This window comes from Stegodyphus dumicola, chromosome 9, assembly GCF_044657685.1.
Source record: "Stegodyphus dumicola isolate Sdum_Otavi_A_Nest chromosome 9, ASM4465768v1".
Lineage (NCBI taxonomy): Eukaryota > Metazoa > Arthropoda > Arachnida > Araneae > Eresidae > Stegodyphus > Stegodyphus dumicola.
This window is the reverse complement of record NC_140776.1, coordinates 137,032,347-137,059,785: the sequence shown is the minus strand read 5'-3', so window position 1 is coordinate 137,059,785 and position 27,439 is coordinate 137,032,347.

Here is a 27,439-nt window from a genome sequence, read left to right as displayed (position 1 = left end):
AATATATTTTTATTAAATTCAAAATTAAGGTAAAATAAATCTGATGCAGACACCGCATGACTTTCTTATACGTCCTGTTAAATTATACAAATCTTTGCTACACTTCACTTATTTCCTCGAATTTCAGAGGTATATTTTTAATTTAATTAGTTTTCACTTCGGAGCAAGGCAAAAATACATAAAAACTAAATCTTCATTAAAAATTGTAAAATAAAAAAAAAAATTTTAAAAATTACTAAAACACCAAATACGTTTTTTTTTTTTTTTTTTTTTTTCCAAATGAAATGTTTCTACTCTAAAACGAGCAATTCGACCAGCGTGCAAAAAAAACAAAATGTTCGGTGCACAAAACTGAAGTTTAACTTTTGGTCACACTGGGCAAAAAAGTCACTGAATTTGGTGCACGAACTGACTTAATTCACTATTCTACTAAGAGCTTCAAATGTAAATCAATGACGGCCTTTTTAGGCGTAGCGTCAATTAAACTTTTAAATTGTTGATAATTCTACAACTATTGCATGCAGATTAACTATAGGCATAAAATTTTTAAACAGAACATGAGAACAATATAATTCAATCATTTTTAAAAGAAAAATTGCATAATTTACTAACTTATAAGAATAAAAAAAACTGAAGTCACGGAGCCGGGTAACAGAGTGGCAATATATACATACAGACAGACATATATATATATGTTGTGATAAGAATGATTTGGAAATTGGTAGTGGCATAATAGTTACTTAGCGAAGAAACTTGACATGGCTGGATTCAAGATAATTTTATTATTGAGGAAAGCAATTCTGGATTCACAATATTTGGTTCATATACAGACGAGCGGCTTATGAGAGGGACATTTTTGTTAGTTTGTTGCTCAGTGCATATTCAGTGAACAAAGAAGGTAGCCGCAAAACGTCTTGCCAGGAGGAACGCTTAAGCTAAAGTGTCGCAGCAAGTCAGAGGAAGAAAGGGAGGAAGTCATAAGTTTCATTTCCCGAGTAAAAAAGGGATCTGGTTTACAATTATTTGATTGGGCAAGAGATTAAGAGGGCATTAAGCATTACGTAAGATCGCATGATTAATTTGAATGACGCGGTTTAGACTTATAGCGCTATTTTTAAAACAGAGAGAGGAAGTTCCCAAATTAAATAAAAACTAAAAGAGTTTATAGCCAATTAAAATTAGAAGTTTGCTTTCGTATTTTTTATCATAGACATTCCCCTCTTCAAAGAGAAAACGGCAGAGCGATAGAGAAGCCTTTTTAAGAGAAAAAGCAGAACAGCAAAATATAAGAAATGTATTTTTGTAAATACCAAACACAAAAATAACTTTTGAACAATTAAAACATTATAAGTCGTAAAATTTTGAATTCAATAATAATTTTAAGCATTATATTCTTTTAAAACAACTGCACATTTTTAGAGTCGTATTAAGGTTTGAGTCCAATCTATAAAAAGTTCTTGTTTCTGAAACGTTCGCATCACAATTTTGATACCTCAAGGAATGATTTCCAAAACTTTTTACACACAATATCACAATTATAAAAACTTTATATAACCATTAATTATTAAGAATAATGATAAATCTTAAAATTTTACATCATACTAATTTTCACATTTATAAGTAATATTTTATTATGAATAGCATTATTATGAATACCACAAAAAATAAATTATTATTGAAATTAAGGTTTTTACTTTTATTATTACATATTACAAAAAAGGGAGGTGCACAACTACAACGTTCTACGGCTATTCGTTCTTGAGTTACGCTAGATACATACGTGCGTAGATAGATACGTGCGTACTAGATATGTACATACGTACGTATAGACGTCAAGGAAAAGTCTTTTCTGAGTCCATTTTTAAACCCATTTACAACCTTTTTTGGCAAAAACAGTATTTTATTTTATCTTTACGTACAAATGATTTCGAGAGCGGTTGAAATGGATATTTTTGTTGAAATATGACACCCGAAATTTTTCTCGGTTACAATACTTCCTTTACTTCGTAATAACGAAGTAAAAAGGATTGCGGTATTGCTATACAAATGCTATTAAAAGTCAGTTCTAGCAGACTTTACTTGTAAAACACCTGGAAGAAGGATTTTTAAACCTGTAAAAGATACTGTTTAAAGTTTAGGAACTTTGTTAACTTGGGTCGAAGAAATTGAGATTTTTTTTACGTGAGCAAATGTAATATTTATCGTTGGAATCTTAAAAAATCTGAAAAGAAAATAGCTGAACTAAGAATTTCAAATACTCTCTTCAATTTAATTTTGAAATGTTTTATAACAAATTTGCTTGAAAACAAACCGCGAACAAGACATTCAAGGAGATTCATTGAACTTCAAAGAAACGTGTTCCGTTAGAAATGTTATTTATATTCTAAAACCAGTGAAGTTGGATTGACTGTAAAAGCCCAGTGAAAATTTAGCAAATCTAGTAACAGAGAAACTGTTACTAGATTTGCTAAATTTAATATATTTAAAGAAAATTTAAAGAAAGAATCTTTCTCCTGTAAAGGTAGCCAAATAGTCTTTGGCTATGTGAGATCTTACGGGGTTTTAATTCTATATTTTATTCAAGGCAAAATTTATAATTTTGTATGTTTGAATTTTTTAAAACAACATTAGAAGTACAGCACCTGTAAAAGAAGAGAAGTGGATATTGTTGCATTAAAACTTTCTCAGTGCGATAATCCGAAACTTTACGCTTAGATTAGCAAACTGTCGACTTTATACGCTTGTCTCTGACTTCCACAAGATTGAGCACATTTGGGATCACTTGCAAGACAAAATTAACAACTGTGAATTTCCGACTGAAATATGCTTAAAGAAAAACTCACCACAAAATGCAAAAACCAGAAGCATATCTCAATGAAAATCTTATAAAATCCTTGTCTAGAAGGCTCAATCAATTCATGAAAAGAAAAAGAGGCGTTATATTGGTGTATTGTTGTATTGAGAATACGGCAAAGCACACGAGGGCTATCTGCCTAAGGGAAGGGATGCCTTCGTGGAGGACTTTCTAAGGGAAACTGGCTCGTATACACGTTACACATGGGGAAAACCACGAAAACGCCCATGCAGCCAGCCCGTTCGCGGGATTCGAACCTCGGACCGAACTACCAGTGTTCAGCGATTTTACCGCTCGGTCGCTGGTGGGCAAAGAGGCGTTATAAGAAAAATTTTTATATATATATTTTTTAATACGTGTGTGTGTGCCTCAATACTTTATACAATCAGATTTGCTCTGGTAGCATAAAGTAGTTCCAAATTCCAAATAAACTTGGCGTGAATAATCGCTTAGTTTGAAGTAACAACAGAGTCTTGAAAAGTTTAAAACAACGCTTTTGTTAAATCAGAACTTTAACATAAACGCACGTCTCATGCTTAATAAAACAGCCACTTGAGGCGATGTAACTACAAATAACAATCAGTTTCAAAAGTAAACTAAATGTAGTAGGTAAAGGCCTACATAACTGATTTAAAGCGAAGTTAGGTCAAAACTTCTCACCAGTGTAACAATTAAAATGTCGGCAGCAATAACGCAAGACAGAAGAATTGCAATCTGATCAGAGCTAGCAAAACCTAGTAACATGGAAAGGCAGAAACACACTTTTTCTTACATTCCGAAAAACCTCAGCTTAAATACTCTCTAACTGATTTGCATTCTGGTGAGGAAAATGAAAAGGAGAAGTGATAGTAAAAGTCTAACTCATAATAACTGGTTAATTAAAATAATAATAAACCTACAACAATTTTGCCATTACTTTCTCCTTTGTACACGACAAGCCTAAATTTTAACATTTATTTTGTAGAGTTATTAGGCATTTTTGATACGAGAGACGTAAAAAATGAGCAGTGCCCTCACCGGAACTCGTATCTGAACCTCTCAAATACGCACCGAGTGTGCTACCGTTACACCACGAAGGCATGAAAGGAGGAAGAAAATACCTTATATACTTCCCCTTTTAAAGGGTGAATGAGGATAAGGGGACCCAATCGCCACATCCTGGTGGAGATGAATTATTGCCCACCACTTTTTAATTTAGGCGTGACTGTAGAGCCATTAAGTTAGTCTGAAGCATGAGACATGAAAAATGAGGAATGCCCTCACAGGAATTCGAACCTGGAACTCTGGAATACACGCCGAGTGTGCGCACCATTACACCACGAACGCAGGCTGGAAGGAGGGAAGACACCTTATAATTTTATTTTTACTGAACTTTGAAGTTTTACGATTTCGTTAAGCTCTAAGATATAGCATGTGATAAACTTACTTCGTTTAAATTAAATATTTAATTATTTTCCCAAAAAATATCTGAAATCTTGTTCTGCCCCCAACTGTATACTCATATTATACACCGTGTCCATAAAAGTGCTTACCTGACATTTACTTTCACAACCGTTGGTCGTAGACACATAATTCCATTTACAAAAATATTTTAAATGAACGCAAAGATTCATGTTTCGGCATTTTTAAATTCAAAATATCAGTTTTGTAAAAATTACCAAAACTAACTTTTTATGCATTGTTCCAGTCCGTACACTTACATTTAGGAAAATTTTATACTATTATAAAAATAACACTTAAAAGGTTTGACTCAACACACAACAACATTAAAGTATGCATTCTGTGACGACATATTCCTTCTAAACAGCCGAGTTTTTGATTAAGTTTGGGAGATAAATATATTTCACTTTGCCGAATAGCAACACATTTACGCGGGGAAGATAAAAATATTTTATTTTGAACAGTAGTGACACATCACTTTTAACTCAACGATTTGTTAATCAAGATTTCCTTAAATTAGCACAAAATACGAAATAAATAAATAAATAAAAATTCGAAATTCGGCTTCGAAGTGCGCATGCTCGGATGGAAGACTGAATGTTTTTAAAATTTGGTGGCTCTAGCTACCGCCGTTTTTCTATAACGCGAGAAACATGCGGACATGCATACCCATTTTTCATTATTTAATAGACCATATTTTCAGATAACTTAAATCATTCATATAAGAGGTAGATAGGTAACCACTTCCGACAAAAACTTCTCTCTTAGGACTCCAGCCTCCATTGCTATGGCGCCTTTTTCGCCTTCAAGGCGTTAACTTTAGTTACAATTACTTATTTTCATTCATGTGGCGGACAATAACCTTAATTTTTTATTAGTTATTTTAGATTGAATTTGTTGATTAATAGTTGATTTAGATTAAACTTTCGACCGTAAGTTTATTGATTAGTTGTTTTAGATTAAATGTGTTGATATGAAAGTATTTGTTACAGCTGCCAGACTTACCAGTTCTGGTAGTTTTAGAAGAAATGAATGAGCTGAAGAGAATGTTAAATTCTGCCTGAATTTGAATAATCGTTTTTCTTTTTAACGTTCTAACAATCCTTGTCATGACTTTCTCTAACCTCGATAATTACTCTGAGTGAACTAAGCTCTTTTATCTAGGTATACAAATATGAGGATACTAAGTATCAAAATCTGAGTCTTCGTAAAATATACACTAGCCAGAGTAGGCCCACCAATTTTTCTACTCTGAGAATTCGATATATCGTCTATTTATAGCCTATACTTCTGAATATTTAGATCAGTACCTCTCACACAACTTCCTAATATGCTACTATAGATATAATTCCAAATCATTCTGAGTTCCAAAGTAAAAGTGCGTACACCAGCTCGAAATTTTAAAATGCTGTATTAGCCAAGCGTTTCAGTTTCATTTTTTAAACCATTATAATCACTATTATTAAATAATAAAGAATTTTGAATTTCGAATTAGTTTACTTATTTATTTTACGTTCTTAAAGATTGCACAATGAAGTTTTGATTAACAAGTCAAGGTTGAGGTCATTGCAATATGACAAAGCAAACGAGGGCTATCTGCCTAAGGAGAGCTATGCCTTCGCGGATGACTTTTTCAAGGAAACTGAATCCTATTCACGTTATATATGGGGGAAATGTGTAAGCAGCCTAACGGGGAGCTTAATGATTATCACTGAAAGTTAATTGTAACACAGTACTTGATTGCGGCACGCAGGAGTTGTCTGCCTGTGGGAAAGATGGGTTTGTGGAGGACATTCTGAGGCAAACTGTCTTGCATCCACATGGGGTAAATCACGAAAAAGCTCATGCAGCTGGAGTTGGAATCGAACTCATGTCAAAGTACCAGTGTTCAGCGACTTTACAGCTCAGCCTCTGGTGGGCTTTATGATCAATAAATTCATATACACTGGTGTGCAAAAATTAAGGACGAGGCGGTTTTTTCAATATAACTTTGTACAAAAGCTTTCCAAATCAACACATTTAATACCGTAAGATCCCCAATACGTAAGGACATGACTAATGTAAGCAACACTTACTAAAAGAGAAATCAGAGGGATAAAAAGAAGCTTTATTGAAAAAGTAGCGTGGAGCGCAATGAGACTGAAGGCCGAAACATCCCTGTGATGGGTGTCCAGCAAGAAACATCCGGTCTTTAATAGGGGATATGATCTTCCCTGACTGCTAGGCAGGTTTCACAGCGTCTGCTCATGCTGGGAATGAGGGTGTCAATGAGTTGTTGAGGCACTGCTGCCAATTCGTCTTGCAGCGCCAATCGAAGCTCGGGAATCGTTACTGGTGGTAAGGTACGAGCTGCCAAGCATCTGCCTAGAAAATCCCATACATGCTCGATGGGATTGAGATCCGGAGATCGTGCCGGCCAATCCATACGTTCAATATCCTCACTCTCTAAGAGCTGTTCGGCAGCTACTGTGCGATGACATGGTGCATTGTCGTCCATGAAAAGGAACTGCGGACCCATAGCGCCTCTAAAAAGACGCACATATGGAAGAAGAATCTCGTTACAATAACGGGTCCCGTTGACTGAACCTGCGTCGAAGATGTGAAGGTCTGTACGACTACCAAGCATGATGCCTCCCCAAACGAGAACACCGCCACCTCCATACCTGTCCCTTTCAATGATGTTCGAGAGATGATTGCGGCTTCCCCGCTCTCTCCAGATGAGTATGCGATGAGAATCGCTACTCAGACTGAATCTGCTCTCATCTGTAAAGAGTACTCGTCCCCATTCATTGTCTCTCCAATTCCGGTGTTTCCGGCACCACAGAGAACGCCTTCTCCGATGGGCAGGCGTTAGAGGTACACACCGTACAGGGCGTCGTGCAAACAGACCACCACCGTGTAGTCTTCTGGCCACGGTAAAACGCGATATCGGTCGTCCAGTCGCCTGTGTCGTGTGTCTAGCGATTTCTCCCGCTGTCTGCCGCCTGTTTCTTCTGGCCTGTAATATACCGGTCGTCTGCGGGTGTGGTTCCTCGTGGACGACCACTACTAAACCCCCGGATAGCTGTTCCTGTAGTTTGAAATTGTCTCCAAAGTCGTGAAACGATGCTGTGAGCAATTCCGAACTCTGCAGCCACACTCGTCACACTGCGGCCTTCCTCCAACTTCCCAATGATTCGACCTCGGGTAAAAGCATCCAGATGTCGTCTAACAGATTGATTATTCGCCATTTCTCGCTGAGGCAGCAACTCGGTGTGATTTTAACTGCTATACGGCGTGCAATCTCTTTGCCAGAAATACTGATCTTACACCGACAACATGCTTTATACTACTCAGACACTCCCCCATTACGTCTACCTGCATATCTGCGCATGTACTACCGTACATCACCTTACTTAATCTCCTGATTGGTCTTTCTGTCCGCTCTGCCTCTTCGTTCAGCTGATATGCTAATTTTTCGACTTCGTCCTTAATTTTTGTACATCAGTGTAGTTAAAACAAAGTGCTGACGATTGGCAAAAGATTAGATATTTTAAATTTAATCAACAAACTGGGCGATTAAAAAAAATCTGTTACCAGTGTAAAATATTTTTCTTCCAAATGTAATAAAAAAATCATCTGCTATTTAAAAAAAAATGTTTTGTCACTGTTAGAAATTTGTCTTCCACTCACCACTGTGTTGCCATTTGTCAGAGCATAAGGTATTTAATTTTTCTTTCGAATTTAATCTGCTCGTTACCGATTAATTAACTAAGCAATATAAAAGCAACAAACAAAGTTCTTTACATTTCTATTATTAGTAATTATTACCTGAATTTGTGAAATTACATTAATTGAACTCGTTAAAATCATTATATATGTTTCCGCTCTTATAATAAGCATTTCAGGCGCCTGCCCGAGTAAATGGCAGAAAATAAACCGATAGAATATTCTTTGACTGTTGATACTTACTGTTCAAAACAATTTTTAACAACTTAAAAACGTATTTATTATTTTCTATAAGTAGATTTCGTGTTCTGGCAAAAACAAATGTACAGTTAATCGAAGGAAACTTTTGCGGAAAGCTTTAGAAGCAAACGATTCAGTGAAATAAATGCTCAACTACGTCTTTGACGATCAAGCCTTTTATTTTGTAAATAGATGCATAAATCTCCACAGAGCGTTAATTTGCAATTGAGTAATATCGTAGCAAATTGCTTGCTTTGCTATCTTTAACAGCTGTTTTGCATTTATGATTTTATGTTCTATAGCTCGCGTTTTCGTAATTTCTCGTAGAATAATTCTTAGCCTAACCATAACTGCTTAACTTAAAATATTTTAACCCTTAAATTCAATATGCATACGAAGCTTTGAATGAAAATTTGAAAAAGATGAAACAGACGTTTAAAAAAATTATAAAGTTGCAATTTTTGAAAAGTTTACGATTTTTATATAATTAAATAGTATTTTTAGCCTTTTTTAAACTTAAATAGTCAACCATGCAAGGCGTTTGCAATTTTTCGTTGAATCGCTTTGCAATAGAAAACAAATTCCCTAAAAAATATTCTCTTCCCCTTTACGGACGAATGTATTTTTGGTTCTAAATGCTTTTTGTATACAAAGTACAGGTGAAATATTCGAATGCCACGAATCTTTGAGATTCTAAAACATAAATCTTTCCCCACCCACCCCCCGGTCAAAAGGATGCTAATTAAAAAAAAAAAAAAAAAAAAAAAAAAAAATCAAACATTTTAACTTAAAAGTTTGCATAGATTAGTTTTATTGATGTGCAGTATATAATCTTTCTTTCACTGGAAAAGGGAAGCATTCATTTTTATTAATAGTTCGACAGACTCCAGAACCTCTCAGAATTTTATTTCGGGTTCGGGAAAATTAAGGAGTTGTTTCATTTATAACAAAACCACCGAGAGCGATTTGAGAGAAATATGTGATGCAAGTGTCCTATACAAGCGATTCAGTGAATGCGTTTTGATTAGTTAAACCTTTTTATTATTAAATAAGTGCACAAATCTCCATGTGGTATTAATTTATGATAGATTAAAATTGAATTTATCTTATTTTTTCAGTCATTTCTACTTATTTATTTATTTTTTGCAAATGTATGTATAACTGAATTTTTTATGTTGTAGTGTTGTTATTATTGCAAACACTTAGAAAAGAATTTTTATCATTTTTAATTCTAAACAAATTCAGTTTTATGCACTAAAAAAAAAAAAAAAAAAAAAAAAAAACCCTGAACATATCAGGATATCTATGAAATAGAAGAAATAATAAGCATAAAAGGGGGAAAGAAAATCCAACGAAATTGGAAGATACTGAATATAAAATAGAAACCCAAACAATGCAAGAAGCATTGAAGGGAATTATTTTTGAATTAGATGACTCATACATACCCTAAAAACAAAATTTCGGCACGTAAGAAACATGGGATGCTGGCGCCATCTAGTAACATAACATTGAACAAGCGTAGCTTAACATTTACAATTAGAAGTATATTATCTTCATTCAGCCACATAATAATTGGCAATTCAGAAGGATATAATTGTGTGTGTTCACGTATAAACATCCTTGATGTGCCTACTGAAACTTAAATAATAGGAAAATGGTACTTTTACTTTTTAAAAATAAAAATTCTATTTGAAAAAATACAATAAATTCGTAATCTGTAAAATAAATCTTTATTTCTATTAAATGAAAAGCAGCATTTTCGTTTTCCAGTAGTTATACTCACTGGTTTTTATTTATTGGCCCAAAGGGCGTTAACCCAGAAGGGCTATTAATTTCGCATTTTGCGTCGATTCACTTTCTGTGTTTCAAACTGTTGCACCAACTATTACAGTCCTGTATTATATTTAAAGGAATTAAATAATGAAGAATCTACATAAATGTATGTATGTTTCTCGCATTGGGATGAAACAAAGGTACCTATAGGCATCAAATTTTGAATAACGTAATCCTCCAGCGAACATGGGCATCTGGAAGCCTTAATTTGGAATTTGTTTTATTATCTATTTCATATTTTGTAAGACATTAGAGAATTTTCGATTAAAAAATTCAACAATTTCAAAGCAAGCCATGGCAACACTGTACGGGGGGGGGGAATTATCTCAAGTGCGCGAGACTGTGTATCGGCAATTCTAAAGATACGCTCATTTTAAAATTATTTTGCGATATTGCTGTTGAACTGAATTTTATGGTTTAAGTGAGATGAGCATGATATTTAATAAATAAAAGTAATACACAAAACGTTAAAAAACCGCCCCTTTGGGCGTAGTGTAAAATCTGAAAGCTTTCAGATTTTTTTTTTTTTTTCGTCCACTCTTTTTATTTTTTTAAATATTATTATTATTATTATTAACTTAAGTAAGAAAAATAAAATTCAGAAAAAATGAAATGTATTAATAATATTTCCTGTTTGAGAAACTTCAGAGAAAATTCGCTGTGAATATAGTAATCGTTATCGTTTCCATCTTCTTTTACACTTATGTGCTTTGACTTCTTATAAATGCATACATTAAATTCCTTAAAATTAAAAATCCTTAATGCATTTGTTGTTTTCCGTTCACGTACTTTATGTCCTATCAAAAATAGAAAACATTGCCATGTAAGAGAAATATGAGGGTCAGAGCTTTAATAATAGCTATTATTTTACAATTGATTTAAAAGAGATACTTCTATTAAATTTTTGCTTTTCTTTGATGGTGTCACCAGCGTTGTATACAGCTTGTTGCTAGTGTTTATCTATCACGAAATTTATTCTCGCTAGTATCTGGCGGCGTTCACTATAGTATAGTAAAAGGCCTATTTCAAATAGAGTGAGTCCTGTGAAAAACTTTATTTTTATTTTGTTTTTGGTGAATGTTTTCTGAAGAAAAATAAAAACGGTATTATGTAGTTGATTTGACTTTAACCAAAAGTAAAAAAGGGTATATCGGCATTTCATCATTAATTGCATAAAGATGGTAAAATTAAACGCATTTTTTCAAACATCGGTATTTAAAAATGAGTTTGAGCCCATTTCTATTGCAATAGACAGATGTAGACTTTCTAGCGTAATATGTTCTTGACGTAGACAAACAGTATATTTGTAGCAATACCTGTTTGTTGATCTGTTGCCTAAGGAAACTGAAACAATTTGCAAACGAATGCCACTAAGTGGTTCCTACATTTTAGGAATGGAATTAACTGATTGGGGAAATATGGTGGATAATAGAGTTACTTTCTGCACCAGGGAGGGAGGAAATCATCCACATGTTAATGATATATTCCACCAAGAAGTAAACTAGGCTAAAAAGAAAAACCTAAAGAATTCTTACGGATTTTATTACAAACCTTGATTACTTAATTTACAAAGACCAAAATAATGCAACTGAATTAGCTTATCAATTTAATGTAATGAAGTAGATAATTACGCCAATGATAGTCAAAAGACTCGCATAACATTCACCTAAGAGGCCGCTCCGTTGGCAGTGGTTGTAAGGATGTACAGATTCAAGTTGCTCTGAATACCCAGGTGAAACAGCGAAATACGTTTCGATCAGCGTTTTTTAAACTGTGGGTCGCGACTCCAAAAGGGGTCATAAAGGAAATGATAAGGTCACAAAAATTTAATTCAGCTATATGAATTTAAAGAAATTACATAAATGACACTGTTGTAGAAATTACATTAATTGACATTTAATGAGATTGATCATCTACCATACGAAGCTTAAAAGCAATTTGTTGAGCTATCCAGTGAAACAAGAGTTTCAAAAGTTATGTGACAAATGTCAAAGCGAATGCCTTGCAAAATTAAACAATTCTCCAATGAAAAATGAGTTATGCTTCGACGACAATGTTAAAAATAATCTAATAGAGCATCATTTCCAATTGAAGAAAACTATAAGAAAAACTATTTTCTAAGAAGAGAAAACTAAGTATGACTAAATAGAAAATCCATTCGAGTACTACAATAAATCAGATGACCTATCAATGAAATAAAGGAGACAACTGATCACCGCATCAACAGATTCGAAGTTAAATTCTAAATTTACGTAAAAGCTTCTTCTAACAAAAATAAAACACAGACACAAATTAAATGCAAGATTTGAAATGCGACAGTTTGAATCAAATAATGCCAGCACACCCTAGTCTCTAAATATAATGCAAAGGTCAGGTTGCACTGGGAGCACGAGCATGAGAAATTACATTAATTTTATGTTAAAATCTTTTTTAAAAAAATACGATATTTTTCTTTAATTGTCTTTACATTCTTTAATTACATACCTATAACATATCGATCTACTTTAAATATTATTCTAAGATAAATTTTTCGAAGTGTCGGATGGAGGCCCCTGCGAAAAGCATTATAGTGTAAAGGGTTCCGTTAAGTCGACAAAGTTTGAAGACCACTGGCTTAGTTTGTTAATCAATAACAGATAAATTTAAAAAATAAGTATTTTGCATTTGCCGAATGGCAGCAGACTTGAACAAAACATCTGATGTGTACACCACATGACTTTCTTGTCCGGAATATTAAATTATACGCATTTGTTTCTTGCATTTCTTTTAAACTTATTGGATTTAATTAAATCTACTTCGCCGACAGCGCATAAACCGCAATAGAATAAAGGCATTCTTTAAAATTCACTCTATTTGTTTAACATAGCGACACTCTGGCACTAGGTTTACTTAACAGTATTATATTTCGTTCATATTATAACTCAGAATGCACAAAATGTATATCATTTAAAGAATAATCTAATCGTTGCCACATGTTCTTTTCAAATACTATAATAAAGCTAGAACGATGTAAAAAAGAAATTAAGCAAACAAAACAAAAAAAGAAACAGTTTTTCACAGACGATTGAGTATTTCTCATTTAATTAATTCAGTTCTCACTTCGCGAGAAGGCAAAAATACATAAAAACTCAAAATATCTATATTAAAAATTACGAAGTAAATCTCAAACGCTTATTTCCTCGAAAAAATTTCAGAAAGAATTAAGCATGATTTATTTGGCAATAATAAATGAATGCGTTATCTTCGTTGTTGCGAAGCTAAGTTTCTCTAGATTGGCAACAAATCCAATAGTCTCCTGATTCAAATGTAAACATCAATGGCCGCCATTAAAAAAAGACTTAGCGGCAATTAAACAACTTTAAAATTGCTGATAATTCTAAAAATATTGCACACATATTTACTAAAGGCATAAAATCCTTAACCGGAAGATAAAAACAACATAATTCAATCATTTTTAAAGCTCAAAATGTACAATTTACAAACATATAAGAGTAAAGAAACTGAGATCACTGAGCCAGGTAACAGAGTGGATATATATATAAATATATTTATATACGTTTGGTGCTGCCGATTGCAAAATACGAGGTGCACATCTACATGTTATAGCAGTCCTATATACAAAATTTCAACGTTCTGAGGCTACTCGTGTTTAAGTTACGTGAGATACGTACGTACGTACATACGTTCGTACAGACGCCACGAAAAATTATCTTCAGAATTAATTTTAAAGCAGTTTTATAATTTTTTTGAAGGAAAAGAGTATTTTATTCTGTCCTTACGTACAGATATCACGCAAAAACATCGTTAAATTGCATTCGATAGCGGTCAAAATGGATATTGTCGTTGAAATATGCTGCCTGAAACTTTTCGCGATTACAATACTTCCTTTTTACTTCGTACAAGGAAGTAAAACGATAAACATCGCATTTACAGTGGAGGGCGCAAAATCATATTTTGAGACAAATAGTTCTTTTGCGCTACTCCAAGAAGGTTAATTAACGCCAATAATTAACGCCCTATAAGGAAGCCGAGTGTCATAGTCTTGAGCTCGGGTTCGAAACCCGAAGAAGGCAGGAATGTTTGTAAACGTATAGTATAGAACTTGTCAACAGAGGAAAATTTCCTCTTAGTGACAAATTCATAGTTTCAGGAGAGGAAGTAGTCAGCCTTTTATTTAGATGTTAAGTACTTAGTTTGAGTTTATGATAATAAAAAAAACTACTTTTATTCATGTTTTGGTATTTAAAGGCATGTTCAATACTTTTTCTTGTTTAATTTACAAGACACGTTAAAAATAACATACTAAATCTAAATTTAAATAATAATAATAATAATAATAATAATAATAATAATAATTGGCTTGTGTTCGAGAACATTCTGGGCTAAACCGGTAAGAATTCGTTCCAAAAGTTTCTCCATCCGTCCATGGCATGTCGCCATATGTCGCCAAATTAGCAATTTCTCGCCAAATGTGGCAAACCTGCCTTCTCTTGCCATTTTATGGCAACCCTAAACCTGCTTTTCGGTGAAGCCATCTTACCGCGCCTGGGCATTTCGTAACAATATATACTAGTAAATAAATAATACTGTTGATAAATAAATATTTTAAAGTACAGTTTTTGATGTTAACTATAATGAAATTGAAATTTTTAATGTAATTTTTTTTACATCCTTGTACTTTCGAACATTCAACATTCGCACACATTTTCAGGAACCAGTTATGTTCAAAAGTCGAGGAGCCGAAAGTCTGCCTGTATTTTCTTAATTGGCGAAAGATTTCCTCTCTGTAAAAACTAATCCGCAAAGAGGAAAAACATTTTCGTTTTACATTTCCTGTATGACAATGTTAGACAGAAGAGCCATAATAATCTTTTTCTTTATTTCTTCTGGTTTCTGTAAATTAACACAGATGGAATATCTCAAGTCTGTGCAGAACAGAACTGCGTTTCAATCAGGAAGCTTAAAGCGGCACCGTAATTATAAGAAACTACGAGCAAAAAGTAGCTAATGAAACACATTAAGAAAGGCGTTTCATAAATAAATAAAATCTTATTTTCTTTTATTATTACATATGGAGCTGGTTTTTATGCATTCAGAGAGTATCAATTCAAAAGACTTTTTAAGAATTTTTTTTTTTTTTTTTTTTTTTTCAATTTGTCTGCCACTTCTCAGTGTTTGACTTCCTTGTTATTCTAGTGTAATGATTCTCAAACATATAAATTAGGTCATCCAGAATTGTGTAACGTTTAGCATAAGCCTAAGTACTTGATAACTCTTAATTTGGCAACTGTACAGTACTGTTTATTATTGCGAATTAAATTTAGCTTAAATCATTCTGGAATTATTATTTAAGTTATTAGCTTGTTTTTTGCGTAAAAACTGTAACTTTAATTGTAAAAATTCTTTTTTTTAAATTATTTTAACTGCACATGGTGTTTTATTTTTTTATATATCTTTCAATTTTTAATAAAAATATTTTGAATTTTTATTCATTTTTCCCTTGCCGCGAGGCGAGAACTTAATTAATTAGTAACGCATGCGCACTAGGTAAGCGACGTTGAATCGTCTGTGAAAAACTGTTTCTTTTTCGGTTTGTTTAATTTCTTTTATATACCGTTTTAGATTTATTATAGTATTTGAATGGAACATGTGGTAATTCTTAAGGTGGTATAATTTTGTGCACTTTGAGTTATAAAATGAATGAGATGTAACGCTGGTAAGTGAACCTAGCGAAGTGTCACTATGGTAAATAAATATAGTGAATTTTAAAGAGTGCTTTTATTCTATTTTGGTTTACGCGCTATCGACGAAGTAGATTTAATTCAAAATTCGTTAATTGTTAATTCAAAATGTTTAAATGAAATGCAGGAAAATTGCGTCTAATTTAATATTCCGCACAAGGAGTCATGTGGTGTACACATCAGAGTTTTTAATATTTATTTATTTGTTTATTAACGGTGACGAAGACCTTCGAATTCCAATCTGTATAATTTCGCCAACTATTAATTTTGGCCCTTTATCTCATTAAACAATTGCATAATTAAATTCACCTGGGGAAAAAATGTAATTAGTTTTTTTTTAATTTGAAATGGCAAATTCAAAGCCATCGAAAACATAAAATATGAAATAATACAAGCACATTAAGGAGCTACATACAATCACTATTATTAAATAATGAAGAATCTGTAGGTATATATTTGAGTATGCATGATGTTCGCATTGTGAGAAAATGACGTCTCGTTAAATTTTAAACATACAAGTCTTCTACTCTAACATGTGTATCTTGAATGTGCATTCTGAATTTCGATCTCCTCCATTTTATGTTTTTTGTGAACTTTATGAAATTTTGATTAACAAACTCAGCGGTTCAACAGTAATGCGTTGCGTCCGATAAAACGTAATATATTTACATTTCATCAATAAACTCGGTAACTCGAAATTAATGTATCGCCACCTAATTGAAATAAAATAGTTTTATCTTCCATGAGCCGATGTAATAATAAAACAATTTTATTAAAATAAAAATAAAAAATCGGAAAGCTTTCAGATTTTATATTGCTTTCGGATTTTTTCTTGCTTTCAGATGTTATTACGCCTAAAGGAGCGTTTTTTTTAACGTTTTATTTGTTACCTCTATTATTAAATATTATGTTCTTCGCACTTAAACCCTAAAACTCAATTCAACAGCAATATCACAAAATAGTTAAAAGAGTTAAAAATAGTTAAAAGAGCATATCTTTAGAATTTCCGATACACGGTTGTAGAGTCATTAGGTGTTTTGAAGCGGGAGACGTGAAAAATGAGCAATGCCCTCACCGGGACTCAAACCACGGACCTCTCGAATAGGCACCGAGTGTGCAGGCCATTACACCACGAAGACCTGCTAAGAAGGCGGAAGAAATACCTTATATACTGCACCTTTTAAAGGGCGACTGGGGATTAGGAGACTCAATCGCCAAATCCTGGTGGTGGAGAATCATCCTCGGCCACCAGTTTTTCGTCGCTACTCACACGTCGCTTTAAATTCCGCGATTATTTTTGTATTTCTGAATATTGCTAAGAGATAGAGCGAGTAGTCCTAGTTTCTTCACAATTTTCGCAGTGAGATTTCCCGCCTCGAATATCTGTTATTCTGTTTTGGAATATCGGCGTGATATCTGTTAGAATTTCAAATAAAAAAAAAAAAAAAAAACATTTAAGGTATTCTTTTATATTCATACCCAATTTTTTTGATAAAGTAAGCCAAAAAAAATTTTTTTTTTCTGATTAAATGATTTTGTTTTTATGATAAATGTGGTTTTTATGCTCTGATGCCCAAGGCAGGTTGTAAAGCTATTTCAATGGTAAGGTTGGAAAACTATTTTCTAAAGCAAGGTTTCTTAAATTATGGGTTTCGATCCCCATGGGGATCGCAGGACCTGCAGCAGGGGGTCGCCAAAAATTTTAGCAGTTTTTAATTTCTTATTACAATAATTTTACAATTACCAAATATTTTACACAATGTATTTGAAAATAGATAAAGATAGAACAATACAGACAAAGAAAAAACGAAAACGTTTAGACGCAATCTTTTTATAATATAAACGTTCATTTTACTTGCTTTGTACGTGACGCTGTCATTTCGTCTGTAACTTATTTAAAATTTCCCCATTGTTCTATGTCTTAAAATTAGAAATTCAAGTTAATGACCTAAAAACTGCAATAGTATATATTACAGTACAAGTCAAAAAACTGACAGTTTCACTCGCGCGTGTGTCGGATTTGCGCAATGTTTATGGGGTCCCACAAAATTTTCGTAAATATTATGGGGTCCTGGGGGTCGTGAAAAAAATCTCAGTGACAAAAAGGTGTCGCGACTGAAAAAATGTTTAAGAAGCCCTGTTCTAAAAGTTTTCATACGTAATTTTATTAATTACTTTTATGTATATATTTATGTTAAACACATCAAAACAATAGAGTTAATAAATATAGTATCACAATGTATTTTTTAAATTTAAAACTTGGGTACAGTGCAGGGAAAACTGGTGATCAGCGGACGGGATATCACATATTTGACCACGTGTAAGTCCATCAAAAACTTTCTTACTGTCAAAGATATTTTGCATTTTTGAATTTAGAATAGAACATATATTAATTTTCAGCAATACGAAAAATGCTGTTTTTTTTGGGGGGGTGGGGATCAGAAAGTCGAAAAAACTTCGACCAAGAAAGGGTTTAAAGCGTTTCTGACAGACATCGCAAATTATTATTATACTTGACTCTGGCTATCTGCAATGCAGTAAGGGAAGCTGCTTTTCGGAAGTACAAAATACTGTATGTGCTTATTATACAGAAAGGATACGAAGCTTTGGAACTCTGCAGTTGTTCGCCTACTTGAACTTTTGAGGATATGTGAGATCCTGTTTCATCGTATTTCAGGGCATAATTTCTAAAATTAGAAGCGTTGAAGCCCAGTGGAAGGTCGTCAGAAAAAAAAGAAATAGAAATAAATAAACAAAATAACTAATAACGTAGCAAAATTATTCATAATTAAAAATAAGGAATTAATTAATAAAATTAGAAAATTAAGTAATTAAAATTAAAATTCAATAAAATGTAGAGATATAAATAAAAATTCAATAAATTATTGAGTTAATAAACAAATTAGTTAAATAGTAATATTAATAAATAGTACTTAATAAAATAATTTAAAAAGGTCTGAAAATTTTCAGATTTTAATGGGCGCCCAAAATGGTTTGTTAAGGTTTCTTAGGATCTCGCTGAGTTCGTACTCACTCCTGCAAACATATTCATTTATTTTTTTGTTGTTGGTCTTTGGAACTTATAATTAAGCATCGTTTTCTTCGCACTTACGCCATATACAACTCAACAGCAAAATCTCAAGATTTTAAAAGTAGCATATGTTTAGAATTCCCGGTGCAGTGTTAAATTTTGGTGTACATTTTTGCTCTTTTTTTTCAGTCTTTTAGTTCATCATATCAATGTTCAGTTTTCTTAGTAAGATCGCTAGTATTTTTTTTATTTTTGTATTTTATAATTAAATTTTATGTGTTAAATTTATTTATTAAATATCACGTTCTTCGCACTTACGCTACATAAAATTCCATTCAAAGGCAAAATCACAGAACATTTCAAAACAAACGATAGACAGTCTCGCGCAAGGAGATAAAATGTTTTATTCCGCACAGTGTTGCCACTGCAGCTTTCAAATCGTAGAGTTTGTTATTCAAAAATTCATAAAGTTTTTGCAAAATTTGAAATAAATAATAAAAAATATATGATGCCATTCTATGAAAACACTGAATATTTAATTAGATAGATCATCAATCAAATACCTGTTATATTTAGAGTGCCCACTGCCTCAAAGACACTATATATTTACAACATCCATGCCTTCTCCGGGATTCGTACCCGGACCATTCAGTAATCAGAGTCATCTAATAACATTCTCTTTTAAATAAAAGCAGCAATCACCATTTAGTCTGTCACAATGAATACGTAATCATCATGTTCGATAATACGCAAAAAATATTTAAGCTTATTTTATACTTATAGGAAAATATGTAAATGGATATTTTATATTCTGGTCTCATTAGTTTGTAACAATATTAATAATTTCTTTTCTCTCTGTATAGCTTATCTGTAATGTAATATTTGCAATTTTAACATTTATCCTTTTAACATTGAATATAACATTTAATTCCGTTACTCTTTATTCTAATTACTATTTTCTTCGGGGTGGTGATCTTGAATCAGTAAATACTCAACTGATTAAATTACATCACTTTACAGCAAATCGAATCTATTAAACAAGTTTGAAACATTCTAGGGAATTGCTTTATTACTTATCTGTAACGCTTAAATTAAAAAACCTTTCTTCAGAATACGTTTGTAAATAATGTTTGTAATATAATATTTTAAATGTAATTTTTCATTTCATGTTTGTAAATAATTCGAGATATTAAACTCATAGACTTAGAAATACAAGAAAAATTAGCCTCAATTTGTGCACCTATTTGCATTCTCTCTAATGCAGAAGATAGATTTAGTAATAGTTTAAAATATTAAAGATTTAACTTTTTCTATATTTTAAAATTCAAATGTATTCCTAATGTATTTAAATACTCTTAACATATATTAATAATATAACTTCTATTATCTTTAATAATTAACATCTTTTAAAATACACCTAAACGCTAATATAAAGAATATAACTAATTAATATTCAACTAAATCGTTTTATTTAGTTTCCTAAATGGCCAATAGATGCCAGCAGCAAACAGCAAACTATTGCTCACTTTTTACATCGCTTTACTTGGAAGAACGAACTCCAATTCTCAGCTTCCTTCTGCTCGATAGCTAGAATTACATAGGCAGGACATCGCAGTCAAAAAGTACTCTTCTCTCATTTTTTTCGAAGCTACACTTCTCCGTTAAAATTTCTTTCCATCTCTCCTATTGTTTCTAGCATTCTTTCTGTTCTCATTAGTGCTGCTTCAATCGTTTTACCTTTTTCACCTGGTGGAAAAAGAATGAATTTTTTTCTCTCATCCCTTGAAATATTATGTTATAAACTCCAACCGAAACACAAAATAAGATAAGATCCGTTATTTTATTTCTTTTATTTAACTACTTATCATGAATTTAACAATTTATTAAATTTGCATTTAATAATTTATTATTCCAAAGGGGGTTTGTGCCTGAAGGACTACTGCTTTCGTTTAGCAATTTTGCGTCGAATCACTCTGAATGTGCGTTTCACTTTTCAAAATGTTGCCACCAAATATTAGAGCTCTGTATTATATTTGAAGAAATTAAATAATGAAGAATTTGCCTAAATGCGTGTATGTTTCTCGCGTTGTGATAAACCAACGGTACCTAGAACCATCCAATTTTGAATAACGTACGTCTCCACGTGAATATGGGCATCTGTAAGACCAAATTTGGAATTTGTTTTATTATCCATTTCATATTTTGTAATCTGTAACACTTTAACGAATTTTTGATTAACAAACTCAAGGATTTTAAAGCGACCAATAACAACATTGTACAGAAAAAAAAAAAAAAAAAAAAAATTATCTCCAGCGCCCGAGACCGTGTTTCGGAAATTCTAAAGATTTGTTCATTTAAAAATTATTTTGCGATATTGCTCTTGAACTCAGTTTTATGGTTTAAGTGCGAAGAACATGATATTTAATAAATAAAAGTAACACACAAAATGTTTTTAAAAAATGCCCGTTTGGACGTAATTTAAAATCTGAAACCTTTCAGATTTTATTTTTTATTTTCTTTATATTTATTTTTAGTCCAAAGGGATTTGAATCCCGAAGGACTATTAGTTTCGTTTTGGCATTTTGCGTCGGACTCATAAATGTCGGTTCACTTTTCAAACTGTTGCCACAAAATGTTAGAGTCCTGCATTATATTTGAAGAAATTAAATAATGAAAAATCTGCATAAATGTATGTATATTTCTCGTATTGTGATAAAACAACGGTACATAGAGTCATCGAATTTTGAATAACGTAATCCTCCAACGAATATGAGCATGTGGAAGACCAAATTTGAAATTTGAAATTTGTTTTATGATCGATTTCCTATTTTTTAAAACTTTGACGAATTTTTGATTAACAAACTCAAGGATTTCAAAGCGAGCAATGGCAACGTTGTGCAGAAAAAACATTTTTATCTCCAGCGCGTGAGTCTCTGTATCGGAAATTCTAAAGACATGCTCGTTTTAAAACTATTTTCCAATATTGCTGTTGCACTGGATCTTATGGTTTAAGTGCGAGGAACATGATATTTAATAAAGAAAGGTAACACACAAAATGTTAAAAAACGCCCCTTTGGACGTAATTTAAAATCTGAAACATTTCAGATTTTTTTTTTTTATTTATTCATTTATTTATTTATTTTTATTCTTTTTTAGGCCAAAGGGGCTCCAAAGGGGTCTGAAGGACTATCGTTTTCGTTTTGCGATTTTGCGTTGAATCACTATAAACGGCGAATCACTTTTTAAACTGTTGCCCCCAAAGGTTAGAATCGTGCATTATATTTGAGGAAATTAAATAATGAAAAATCTGCATAAATGTACGTATATCTCTCGCATTATGATTAAAGAACGGTACATAGAGCCATAGAATTTTGAATGACGTAATCCTACTGCGAAGATAGGCATGTGGAAGACCAGGTTTGAAATTTGGAATTTGTTTTATTATCGATTTCCTATTTTGTAAAACTTTAACGAATTTTTTGTTAACAAATTCAAGGATCTGAAAGCGAGAAATGGCAACTTTGTACAGAAAAAACATTTTTATCTCCAGGGCATGAGTCTCTGTATCCGAAATTTTAAAGATATGATCATTTTAAAACTATTTTACGACATTGCTTTTGAACTGGATTTTATGGTTTAAGTGCAAAGAATAAATAAAGGTAACACACAAAACGTTAGAAAAAAAAAAAAAAAAAAAAAAAAAAAAAAAAAAAAAAAAGCCTCTTTGGACGTAATTTAAAATTTGAAACCTTTCAGATTTTTTAAAAATTTTATTTTATTTCATTTATGTATTTATTTATTGTGTGTGTGTGTGTGTGAATTCTTCTATACTGGCCATCAGTTAAAAAAAGTTATTGCAAAGTTTAGGGGAAAATTTAGCCATTCCTTAAGTTAGGATCCAGAGATTCGAATGATCTCAGAATGTTGGTCCTTATATTAATTGTTTGGAGAAACAAAATTATATTTAAACAAAAGCCTGAGCAAGTATTTATTTTCAAATAAATTTTCTTTCTCGAATAACAGTTTCTGTGCATGGCTCGTTGACGTGTATCATTTAATTTATTCTAAAAGACTGCTCATAAGTTAAAAAGAAACACTCAATTTTCTTTTAAATAACGATTTGTAATTTACTCAAATAAAATTTATTATGTAATTATAGACCAATGAATATGCTTCTGATTCATTTTATTTCCTATAAAATAAAACAACAATAATTATAAACGGAGATCTATAAAGGAAATTAGAAGAAAATATTGTTACGTATTTTTCTTCACGTACGGGTTCGTAGATTTGGAGTGAATAAGGCAACCCTTAATGAAGTATCGAAACACACTTTAATGGCCAGTATTATTCAAGATAACTCCAAAAACACGTTTACAGTACTCGAAGAACTACTACAAACAGGCTGAAACAATCAGTTACACGGCCTTCAGACTTTCACGGTATAACGGTGAAGACAGCTTCACGGCAAAGCACCAGAGTACAGTTCCCGACTCTCCTCGGCCTTTCTCGGAACCCTACATAATCTCGAGAAACACTCAAAACGCCCTCAAAACGCATTCAAAACGCCGTCAACGATACACTAGAGTACAACTCCCGACTTGGTTCGGTCGTTCTTTTGGTTCAGCACACTCTAAGATAAAACTCAATGATGCACTTATTCGCGATACACTAAAAGACCCTCTCGATGCACTCGACAACCAACTCAGCACTAGACTTCGAGCCATTCGCTTACTGACTGACTATCAACTCGCTAGACGAGACACTAACTGAATGGTAACTCGCTCTCCGCGCACCAGCAGGGTTTATATAGCTTTCTAGCTTGCGTTCGAGAATATTCTGGGTTAAACCAGTAATAATTCGTTCCAGACGTTCTGTCTATAGTATATCGACAATTTTGTCGCCAAATATCGCCAAAAGGGCAATTTGGTGCCAAATGTGGCAACCGTGCCTTCGCTTGCCATTTTCTGGCAACCCTAAACATGCTTTGCTGGGAAGCTATTCTACGGCGCCTGGACATTTCGCAACAATATTTGGTTACTTGACCTGAAGAAAAAACTCTTAGTTGACCAATACAAAAGTTACAAATTTTTATTTTCTTGGGACTTAACATGATAAACACAAAACAGTAGACATAAGATGTATTTATTCATATCTATATGTAATTATGTTAATCACATGTTTATTAATTTACTTCAAAAGTTTCTTTATATTCAAAACCTGATTCATTATTTTTAAAATGATATAAAGTTGGACTTCCGGCTCTCGAACGCTCATAAAATCTATCATATGGCTTCCATCGTCTTGAAGTTTGGCCATCCCTCGTATTCACGCATAATTTGCCATTACGGGTAGACTACTCATTTCGACGTTTAACATTATGGTAAAGCGCTCGTTTCTCATCGTTAAGTTTGTTCGCGTTAAGCTTGCTTACATTATAGAAGAGCACTATTCCCTTGATATTATGCTAAGTACTCATTTCAACGCTTAACATTGCGGTGAGTATTCATGTTCATGAATGTCCTTCACTATCCGATAAAATGATGCATCATTAGTCAACTTAAACGCGTATAAATACGTACAAAAGAGCAGATGTTTTGCGTTGAGCTTGCGTAAAGGTGCAATCTGATTTAGGATGCGTTACAAATCGTTCCGAAAACGATTTATATCTGGAATAAGAAAGCAAAGAAACCGTACTTGCTTTTCTATTCTCATCTGTAGTTACTTTTCAAATAGTTACCTGAATCTAACATTCGAGAAATTCTTCCAAAGTGAAACTGGCTATGTTATACATAGGAAGGGCTTGATACTAAGGAACTATGGTTTTGTTGCAAAGCATGTTGTGTCATAACAGCAATGTTTACAAGTAGTTTTAGTACCTAAAACTGATCGTGACATGCCATAATCGCGGCATGTCAAACAATGCTGAGAGTCGAAAATTTGGAAACATCCACTCGTAATCATACTTGTGGAGAAAAAATATGATTTAATGCGCAAAAAATATTCGCATGTGCAGATTTCAACTTCTTTTTCTTGTTCATACTAACAGAGATGGATGAGGGTTATTATATGCCGATGTACTTATATGAGATGGGAAAATATATTTCTGCTTCGGGTACATGCAAACTAAAGATTAAAAGAAAACACAGAGCGGATGAATTGCAAATCTCCCGACTTTTACTTTTAAGCGGGATTTGAATTATTTATCACGTTAAATATTTCGTGTATTCCCTACGTCGCTCGATATTCAATACACAGCTGCATGTTCATTTTCCTTTAGTGCTTTTTTACTTCATTTCCTATGATATACGTATAAAACAGCAGATGTTTCGCGTTATACACCCTTACATTTATAAAATCGCGTTAAGTTGTAAATGAGTTTTCTTTCTACACATATGAGTTTTTACACCTGCTCTTTGTCATTGATATACTTGAATTTGTGAGTTAGGCCTCTTCACCAAGTTTAATTACTGCATCAGAAAGCAATAAAATTATAACTTTTTTACTTTTCGTTATAAAATAAATTATAGAGCGAAAAATAAAATTGTAAAAAATTATAAAACATTAATTATTATCTAGTATGCCGTTAAATTACTGATAATTTCTTAGAGCCAGGTGTACCAGATTTCTGTGTTACGCAATGTTTTTAGCAATATTCGAACTGGACTTTAATACTGGACAGTTACGAGAGATAAATTATCATCTAGTATGAGATTAATTATCATCTAGTATGCCGTTAAATTACTAATAATTTCTTAAAAGCCAGCTGTACCAGATTTCTATGTTACGCGATGTTTCTAGTAAATATACGAACTGATTTTATTTTTGGACAGTTATGAAAGATAAAATGAAATTTTTTGTAATTTTTCCAACTTGAGCCCTTCAAGTAGAGCAACAAATTTCCTACTATAGCAACAAATTTCCGCCATCTGGTGATGAGTTTCGGTTTTTAGACCAGGACTGGACAGCATGAGATATTTAGGTTACTAGTTACCTAAAATCGCTACAGTATGCTAAGCTTAATTGTATCACGTTTGTTCACGGCTGTTTTGATAACATGAGCCGAATGATAACAATAAACAATGAAGAAGAAATAGCCTTCAAAATAGCTATGGAATTGAACTGATATAATATGAATATAACTAGCCGTCTTCTGGTTTTTAAATGCACCAGAAAAATGCATAAAGGGAACACCAAACATTAAATTTAAAAACAGCACAGAATTTTACTCTGCAGAACAACTTTATCAAAAAAACAAACAACGACAACGAAAAAGGAAAAACAAAAATTTCAATAAAAAATTTATTATATATAAAAAAATTACAGCGAAATAATCAATATCCCTTAACATAAATATTAATTATCCTAATAAATAAATTAACCAACTTCCCGTTGCAAAATCTTAAGAATTCAAATGGTATAAAGGAAGTTAAGAACTTTGTTTCCTAAAAAAAAATCATGCAAATCATTTTATATAATTAAAACATAACATAAAACCATTGCAATGAAATAAGCAATAAATCTCATATTTTCAAGAGAAAATAGTCAGTAGTCCAGTATCCAAGGCAATGAATGAAAAACTGTTGCCAAAACCACATTTCTTAAAGAATGAAACTATCATCAGAAAGCCATAACCAATCCAAATTGTGCTTTGTGGATGACATAAATCAAAATATACAAATCTCTTTGCCATTAGTTAATAAAGAGAGAGAGAGAGAGAAAAAAAAAAAAAAAAAACGGAAATTCTTTTCTATTGTGCCTCAGACACATGCACATCAGAATAAGAAGTTGCGATGTGCGTGCTGCATGTATTATTAATAATATTTTATCTCATATTTTCAACAGTCAGCAGTCCAGTATACAAAGAATTGAATGAGAAACTATTACCAAAACCACATTTCTAAAAGAATGAAACTATTCAAAATGATGCGATTTTATCAAAAAAGATAAAATTAAAAAAAAAAAAAAATCTGATTCGAATTTTAAAAAAATTGTTTCGAGGTTCATTGTCTCTTGTCTAGATGCACCTATGTACCAACTTTCGTAGCCCTAGGTCTATTAGCTTACGCGCAGTTCGAACGAAAAGACACACAGACTCTTTCTTTTATTAAATGTAGAGACTAGACACATATAAATAAGCACTTTCACACTATTTTAATCAGGAAAAGGGAAATTTTTGTGTATGAAATGTTCATAATATCTTTAATGCAAAAGATATTTATGATTAGATGGATTTATTAACGCTTCTTAAGATTTTCGAAAAAGATTATAATAAATAAACGTCACAAAAAATGTAAATATGTAGATGATTCTAGCTAGTGTAAATTTCGCATTTCCAGCTAGCAGTTAATGATAGCTTAAATCAGGGATGGGCAAACTACGGCCCGCGAGCTAACCCAGGCCCGCCGGAAGTTTTTATCCAGCCCGCGGATAGAATTTTAATTTGACGATCCAAGGCAAATTAAAAGAAGTATATATTTATATAATATATATCCATCTCTTTTTCTACTTTTCTTAAATATTTTTTCTTCCTTTTTTGGAAATGACATGCTATTTTTACTTATTCTATTTTAGTTCTACAAAACATAAATC